Genomic DNA, 9,080 nt, shown 5'->3' with positions numbered 1-9,080 from the left:
GTAGCAACGGCGCCGAGAAAAGTGCTTGCTGGCGTGCGGTTGATGGTAGTAATATTGCAGGAAGTAAAGATGCGATAGAAACGATGAAACAAGCAGCGATAGCGATATTTAGGAACAAGGCCTAGGGATCATACTTTCACTAGTGGACACTCTCAACATTGATCACATAACAGAATAAATAAATAGATGCTAGACTCTACACCCTCTTGTTGGATGATGAACACCACTAAACTGTGTAGGATTACACGAACCCTCAATGCCGGAGTTAACAAGCTCCACAATATTCGATGTTCATATTTAAATAACCTTAGAGTGCATAACAGATCAACATAACCAAACCAAGTACTAACATAGCATGCACACTGTCACCTTCACACTACGAAAGGAGGAATAGATCACATCAATACTATCGTAGCAATAGTTAACTTCATAATCTACAAGAGATCACAATCATAGCCTACGCCAAGTACTACACGACGCACACACTGTCACCATTACACCGTGCAGGAGGAATAAACTACTTTAATAACATCACTAGAGTAGCACGCAGATATATCGTGATACAAAACACATTGCAATCATAAAAGGATATAAATAAGCACTTCACTATGCCATTCATAACAGTGAATAAGTATTCTGTGAAATATAGCCTAAGAGACCCACACGGTGCACACACTGTCACCTTTACACACGTGGGACAAGGAGTCTCCGGAGATCACATAAGTAAAATCCACTTGACTAGCATAATGACATCTAGATTACAAGCATCATCATATGAATCTCAATCATGTAAGGCAGCTCATGAGATTATTGTATTGAAGTATATAGGAGAGAGATGAGCCACATAGCTACCAGTACAGCCCCGAGCCTCGATGGAGAACTACTCCCTCCTCATGGGAGACAGCAGCGTTGATGAAGATGGCGGTGGTGTTGATGGAGAAGCCTTCCGGGGGCACTTCCCCGTCCCGGCGGCGTGCCGGAACAGAGACTCTGTCCCCCGGATCTTGGCTTCGCGATGGCGGCGGCTCTGGAAGGTTTCTCGTACCGTGGCTTTTCCCGTCTTGTGTTTTAGGTCAGGGACCTTTATATAGGCGAAGAGGCGGCGTCAGAAGGTCAACGAGGCGGTGACACACTAGGGGGGCGCGGCCAAGGCCTGGGCCGCGCCACCCTGGCGTCTGGTGGCCCAGTGGCCCCCTCCGGCCTCTCTCGGGTGTTCCGGAAGCTTCGCGTGATCCTAAGATGCTGGGCGTTGATTTCGTCCGATTCCGAGAATATTTCCTTACTAGGATTTCTGAAACCAAAAACAGCGAGAAAACGAAGCGGCCCTTCGGCATCTCGTCAATAGGTTAGTTCCGGAAAACGCATAAATATGACATAAAGTATGCATAAAACATGTAGATATCATCAATAATGTGGCATGGAACATAAGAAATTATCGATACGTCGGAGACGTATCAGCATCCCCAAGCTTAGTTTCGCTCGTCCCGATCGAGTAAACGATAACAAAGATAATTTCTGGAGTGACATGCCATCATAACCTTGATCATACTATTGTAAACATATGTAATGAATGCAGCGATCAAAACAATGGTAATGACATGAGTAAACAACTGAATCATAAAGCAAAGACTTTTCATGAATAGTACTTTCAAGACAAGCATCAATAAGTCTTGCATAAGAGTTAACTCATAAAGGAATAAATCAAAGTAAAGGTATTGAAGCAACACAAAGGAAGATTGAGTTTCAATGGTTGCTTTCAACTTATAACATGTATATCTCATGGATAGTTGTCAATGCAAAGTAATATAACAAGTGCAATATGCAAGTATGTAGGAATCAATGCACAGTTCACACAAGTGTTTGCTTCTTGAGATGGAGAGAAATAGGTGAGCTGACTCAACATAAAAGTAAAAGAAAGGCCCTTCGCAGAGGGAAGCATTGATTGCTATATTTGTGCTAGAGCTTTGGTTTTGAAAACAAGAAACAATTTTGTCAACGGTAGTAATAAAGCATATGTATCATGTAAATTATATCTTACAAGTTGCAAGCCTCATGCATAGTATACTAATAGTGCCCGCACCTTGTCCTAATTAGCTTGGATTACCGGGATTGTCATCGCAATACACATGTTTTAACCAAGTGTCACAAAGGGGTACCTCTATGCCGCCTGTACGAAGGTCTAAGGAGAAAGCTCGCATTTGGATTTCTCGCTTTTGATTATTCTCAACTTAGACATCCATACCGGGACAACATAGACAACAGATAATGGAATCCTCTTTAATGCATAAGCATTTAGCAACAATTAATGTTCTCATATGAGATTGAGGATATATGTCCAAAACTGAAACTTCCACCATGATTCATGGCTTTAGTTAGCGGCCCAATGTTCTTCTCTAACATTATGCATGCTCTAACCATTAAATGAGTGGTAAATCTCCCTTACTTCAGACAAGACGGACATGCATAGCAACTCACATGATATTCAACAAAGTGTTGATGGTGTCCCCAGTAACATGGTTATCGCACAACAAACAACTTAATGAGAGATAAAGTGCATAAGTACATATTCAATACCACAATAGTTTTTAAGCTATTTGTCCCATGAGCTATATATTGCAAAGGTAAAGAATGGAAATTTTAAAGGTAGCACTCAAGCAATTTACTTTGGAATGGCGGAGAAATACCATGTAGTAGGTAGGTATGGTGGACACAAATGGCATAGTGGTTGGCTCAAGGATTTTGGATGCATGAGAAGTATTCCCTCTCGATACAAGGTTTATGCTAGCAAGGTTATTTGAAACAAACACAAGGATGAACCGGTGCAGCAAAACTTACATAAAAGACATATTGTAAACATTATAAGACTCTACACCGTCTTCCTTGTTGTTCAAAACTCTTTACTAGAAATTATCTAGACCTTAGAGAGACCAATTATGCAAACCAAATTTTAGCAAGCTCTATGTATTTTTTCATTAATAGGTGCAAAGTATATGATGCAAGAGCTTAAACATGAGCACCACAATTGCCAAGTATCACATTATCCAAGACATTTTACCAATTACTACATGTAGCATTTTCCGTTTCCAACCATATAACAATGAACGAAGCAGTTTCAACCTTCGTCATGAACATTAAAAGCTAAGAACACATGTGTTCATACGAACCAGCGGAGCGTGTCTCTCTCCCACACAAGGATGAACTTATTCAAACATAAACAAAAACAAACATACGCTCCAAGTAAAGTACATAAGATGTGACCGAATAAAAATATAGTTTCAAGAGAAGGAACCTGATAAGTTTTCGATGAAGAAGGGGATGCCCAAGGCATCCCCAAGCTTAGACGCTTGAGTCTTCTTGAAATATGCAGGGATGAACTACCGGGGCATCCCCAAGCTTAAACTTTTCACTCTTCTTGATCATAGTATATCATCCTCATCTCTTGACCCTTGAAAACTTCCTCCACACCAAACTCGAAACAAACTCATTAGAGAGTTAGTGCATAATCAAATATTCACATGTTCAGAGGTGACACAATCATTCTTAACACTTCTGGATATTGCACAAAGCTACTGGAAGTTAATGGAACAAAGAAATCCATCCAACACAGCGAAAGAAGCAATGCGAAATAAAAGGCAGAATCTGTCAAAACAGAACAGTCCGTAAAGACGAATTTTATTGAGGCACCATACTTGCTCAGATGAAAATGCTCAAATTGAATGAAAGTTGCGTAAATATCTGAGGATCATGCACGTAAATTTGCAGATTTTTCTGAGTTACCTACAGAGAATTCTGCCTAGATTCGTGACAGACAGAAATCTGTTTCTGCGCAGTAATCCAAATCTTGTATCAACCTTGCTATCAAAGACTTTACTTGGCACAACAATGCAATAAAATAAAGATAAGGAGAGGTTTCTACAGTAGTAACAACTTCCAAGACACAAATATAAAACAAAAGTACTGTAGCAAAATAAACACATGGGTTATCTCCCAAGAAGTGCTTTCTTTATAGCCATTAAGATGGGCTCAGCAATTTCAATGATGCACTCCCAAGAAATAAGAGTTGAAGCAAAAGAGAGCATCAAAAGCAAATTCAAAACAAATTTAAGCCTAACATGCTTTCTATGCATAGGAGTTTTGTAAATAAACAAGTTCATGAAGAAAAAAGTAACAAGCATAGGAAGATAGAACAAGTGTAGCTTCAAAAATTTCAGCACATAGAGAGGTGTTTTAGTAACATGAAAATTTCTACAACCATATTTTCCTCTCTCATAATAACTTTCAGTAGAAACATGAGCAAACTCAACAATATAACTATCACATAAAGCATTCTTATCACGAGTCTCATGCATAAAATTATTACTCTCCTCATAGGCATAATCAATTTTATTAGTTGTAGTGGGAGCAAATTCAACAAAGTAGCTATCATTATTATTCTCATCATCAAATATAGGAGGCATATTGTAATCATAATCAAATTTATCCTCCATAACAAAGTGTACTAAAAGACCAATATCATTATAATCATCATAAATAGGAGGCAAAGTATCATCAAAGTAAATTTTCTCCTCAATGCTTGGGGGACTAAAAATATCATGCTCATCAAAGCCAGCCTTCCCCAAGCTTAGAATTTTCCATATCATTAGCAACAATGGTGTTCAAAGCGTTCATACTAATATGTTCCATAGGTTTTTTAATTTTCGCATCAAACCATCCATGTCTTAAATCAGGAAATAGAATAAGAAGCTCATTGTTGTCCATTATGCCTAACTAGTGTAAACAAGAAACAAAAAGATGCAATTGCAGGATCTAAAGGAAATAGCTTCGAGCACACACACAACGGCAACAGAAAAGTACTTAGTTACCTGGGACCGGAGTATGAGTGCCTTTTACCTTTCCTCCCCAGCAACGGCGCCAGAAAAGTGCTTCGTTGCCGGGATCCGGTGTGTGAGTGCCGTTTACCTTTCCTCCCCGGCAACGGCGCCAGAAAAGTGCTTGATGTCTACGGGTGCTTCTATTCTTGCAGACAGTGTTGGGTGATAACCCACAAGTATAGGGGATCGCGGCTGTCTTCGAGGGAAGTAAAACCCAATTTATTGATTCGACACAAGGGGAGACAAAGAATACTTGAAAGCCTTAACAGCGGAGTCGTCAATTCAGCTGCACCTGGAAACAGACTTGCTCGCAAGAGTTTATCGATAGTAGCAGCTTTATAGCGATAGCGATAGTGAAATAATAACAGCAGAGTAACGAGACAGCAGTAGTGATTATAGTAAACAACAGGATTAAAATACTGTAGGCACGGGGACGGATAACGGGCGTTGCATGGATGAGAGAAACTCATGTAACAATCAAGCAGGGCATTTGTAGATAATAATAAAATGGTGTCTAAGTACAAAGCAATCAATAGGCATGTGTTCCAATTATAGTCGTACGTGCTCGCAATGAGAAACTTGCACAACATCTTTTGTCCTACCAGCCGGTGGCAGCCGGGCCTCAAGGGAATCTACTGGATATTAAGGCACTCCTTTTAATAGAGCGCCGGAGCAAAGCATTAACACTCCGTGAACACATGTGATCCTGTTGACTGCCAAAACCCACCGGCGGGCAGCGGCCTTGTCAACACTGTAGAGCCGGGGGGAGCCTAGAGCTGCGGCTGGCTGAGACCCCTCCGAGCGACGGCCCGCAATGCTCTTCTGGTCACACGCGGCGTTGCGAGGTGCAAGGGCGTGCCACCTGACCTATACCTGGTCTAAGAGACCCACACGATTGCACACCTTGTCACCTTTACACACGTGGGACAAGGAGTCTCGGAGATCACATAAGTAAAACCCACTTGACTAGCATAATGACATCTAGATTACAAGCATCATCATATGAATCTCAATCATGTAAGCTGCAGCTCCTTGAGATCATTGTATTGAAGTACATAGGAGAGAGATGAACCACATGGCCCTACCGGAATTTCGGCCCGACGTAGCCCTCGATGGAGAACTACTCCCTCCTCATGGGAGACGGCAGCGTTGATGGAGATGGCGGTGGTGTGGAAATGGAGATGCTTCAGGGGCACTTCCCCGTCCCGGCGGCGTGCGTGCAGCGGGAGCTCATGTCCCCCAGAGATCTTGGCTTCGCGATGGCGGCGGCTCTGGAAGGTTTCTCGTACCGTGGCTCTTCGGTATCGAAGGGCCCAGGTCGGGGACCTTTTAAATGGCGAAGAGGCGGAGTCGGGAGGGGAGCTGACGAGGCGGCGACCGCGGTAGGGGCGCGGCCCAGGCCTGGCCGCGCCGGCCTATCATGCTGAGCCCACCGGGGCCCTCCCTGCAGTGGCTCTCGCGGGTGTTCTGGAAGCTTCGTGTGATTCTAGGATCTTTGGGCGACCTGATTTCGTCCGATTCGAAAGTATTTCCTTACTAGGATTTCTGAAACCAAAAACAGCGAAAAACAACAATGGCCCTTCGGCACATCTCGTCAACAGGTTAGTTCCGGAAAAACGCACAAATATGACACACTAAAGTATGCACAAAACATGTAGATATCATCAATAAGTGGCATGGAACATAAGAAATTATCGATACGTCTGAGACGTATCACCCGCCTACATCATGCCGGAGCCAGGGTGCCGCGTTTCAGGGCCTGTAGACCTGCGCCCACGCGGTTCGCTCTTGCCCGGTGAACCAATAGATCTGATCGTTGGATATGAAGTGATGACGGCCGGTCGCAAGATTAAATTGCGATCGGCCGTCATCGGCTTCCTTATTGATGGCGTGTATTTCACACGTTCGTTGGGCAACCCCAAGAGGAAGGTATGATGCGCACAGCAGCAAGTTTTCCCTCAGAAAGAAACCAAGGTTTATCGAACCAGGAGGAGCCAAGAAGCACGTTGAAGGTTGATGGCGGCGGGATGTAGTGCGGCGCAACACCGGAGATTCGGCGCCAACGTGGAACCTGCACAACACAACCAAAGTACTTTGCCCCAACGAAACGGTGAGGTTGTCAATCTCACCGGCTTGCTGTAACAAAGGATTAACCGTATTGTGTGGAAGATGATTGTTTGCGAGAGAAAACGGTAAAAACAAGTATTGCGGCGATTTGTATTTCGGTATTAAAGAATGGACCGGGGTCCACGGTTCACTAGAGGTGTCTCTCCCATAAGATAAAAGCATGTTGGGTGAACAAATTACGGTCGGGCAATTGACAAATAGAGAGGGCATAACAATGCACATACATGACATGATAAGTATAGTGAGATTTAATTGGGCATTACGACAAAGTACATAGACCGCCATCCAAGCTGCATCTATGCCTAAAAAGTCCACCTTCGAGGTTATCATCCGAACCCCCTCCGGTATTAAGTTGCTAACAACGGACAATTGCATTAAGTATGGTGCGTAATGTAATCAACAACTACATCCTCGGACATAGCGCCAATGTTTTATCCCTAGTGGCAACGACACAACACAACCTTAGAACTTTACATCACTTGTCCCGGTGTCAATGCGAGGCATGAACCCACTATCGAGCATAAATACTCCCTCTTGGAGTTAAAAGTAAAAACTTGGCCGAGCCTCTACTAGTAACGGAGAGCATGCAAGATCATAAACAACACATATGTAATAACTTGATAATTAACATGACATAGTATTCTCTATCCATCGGATCCCGACAAACACAACATATAGAATTACGGATAGATGATCTTGATCATGTTAGGCAGCTCACAAGATCCAACAATGAAGCACAATGAGGAGAAGACAACCATCTAGCTCTTGCTATGGACCCATAGTCCGGGGGTGAACTACTCACTCATCACTCCGGAGCGACCATGGCGGTGTAGAGTCCTCCGGGAGATGAATCCCCTCTCCGGCGAGGGTGCCGGAGGCGATCTCCTGAATCCCCGAGATGGGATCGGCGGCGGCGCGTCTCGGTGGGTTTTCCGTATCGTGGCTCTTCGCGTCGGGGGTTTCGTCGACGGAGGCTTTAAGTAGGCGGAAGGGCGAGTCGGAGGCGGCACGGGGGCCCACACCACGGGCGGCGCGGGCCGCCGGGGGCCGCGCCGCCCTATGGTGTGGCCACCTCGTGGCCCCTCTTCGTCTGTCCTTCGGACTTCGGAAGCTTCGTGGAAAAATAGGCCCACTGGGTCTTTGATTTCGTCAATTCGAGAATATTTCGTTACTAGGATTTACGAAACCAAAAACAGCGAGAAAACGACAGCGGCACTTCGGCATCTTGTTAATAGGTTAGTTCCGAGAAAATGCACGAATATGACATAAAGTGTGCATAAAACATGTAGGTATCATCAATAATATGGCATAGAACATAAGAAATTATCGATACGTCGGAGACGTATCAAGCATCCCCAAGCTTAGTTACGCTCGTCCCGAGCGAGTAAAACGATAACAAAGATAATTTACGAAGTGATATGCCATCATAACCTTGATCATACTATTTGTAAACATATGTAGTGGATGCAGCGATCAAAACAATGGTGATGACATGAGTAAACAAGTGAATCATAAAGCAAAGACTTTTCATGAATAGTACTTCAAGACAAGTATTAATAAGTCTTGCATAAGAGTTAACTCATAAAGCAATAAATCAAAGTAAAGGTATTGAAGCAACACAAAGGAAGATTAAGTTTCGGCGGTTGCTTTCAACTTGTAACATGTATATCTCATGGATAATTGTCAACATAGAGTAATATAACAAGTACAATATGCAAGTATGTAGGAATCAATGCACGGTTCACACAAGTGTTTGCTTCTTGAGGTGGAGAGAGATAGGTGAAGCTGACTCAACATAAAAGTAAAAGAGAATGGTCCTTCAAAGAGGAAAGCATCGATTGCTATATTTGTGCTAGAGCTTTTATTTTGAAAACATGAAACAATTTTGTCAACGGTAGTAATAAAGCATATGAGTTATGTACAGTTATATCTTACAAGTTGCAAGTCTCATGCATAGTATACTAATAGTGCCCGCACCTTGTCCTAATTAACTTGGACTACCGGATCTTTGCAATGCACATGTTTTGACCAAGTGTCACAATGGGGTACCTCCATGCCGCTCGTACAAAGGTCTAAGGAGAA

This window comes from Lolium rigidum, chromosome 4, assembly GCF_022539505.1.
Source record: "Lolium rigidum isolate FL_2022 chromosome 4, APGP_CSIRO_Lrig_0.1, whole genome shotgun sequence".
Taxonomy (NCBI): Eukaryota; Viridiplantae; Streptophyta; class Magnoliopsida; order Poales; family Poaceae; genus Lolium; species Lolium rigidum.
The sequence above is the reverse complement of the archived record's forward strand: the minus strand, read 5'-3'. Positions refer to the sequence as shown.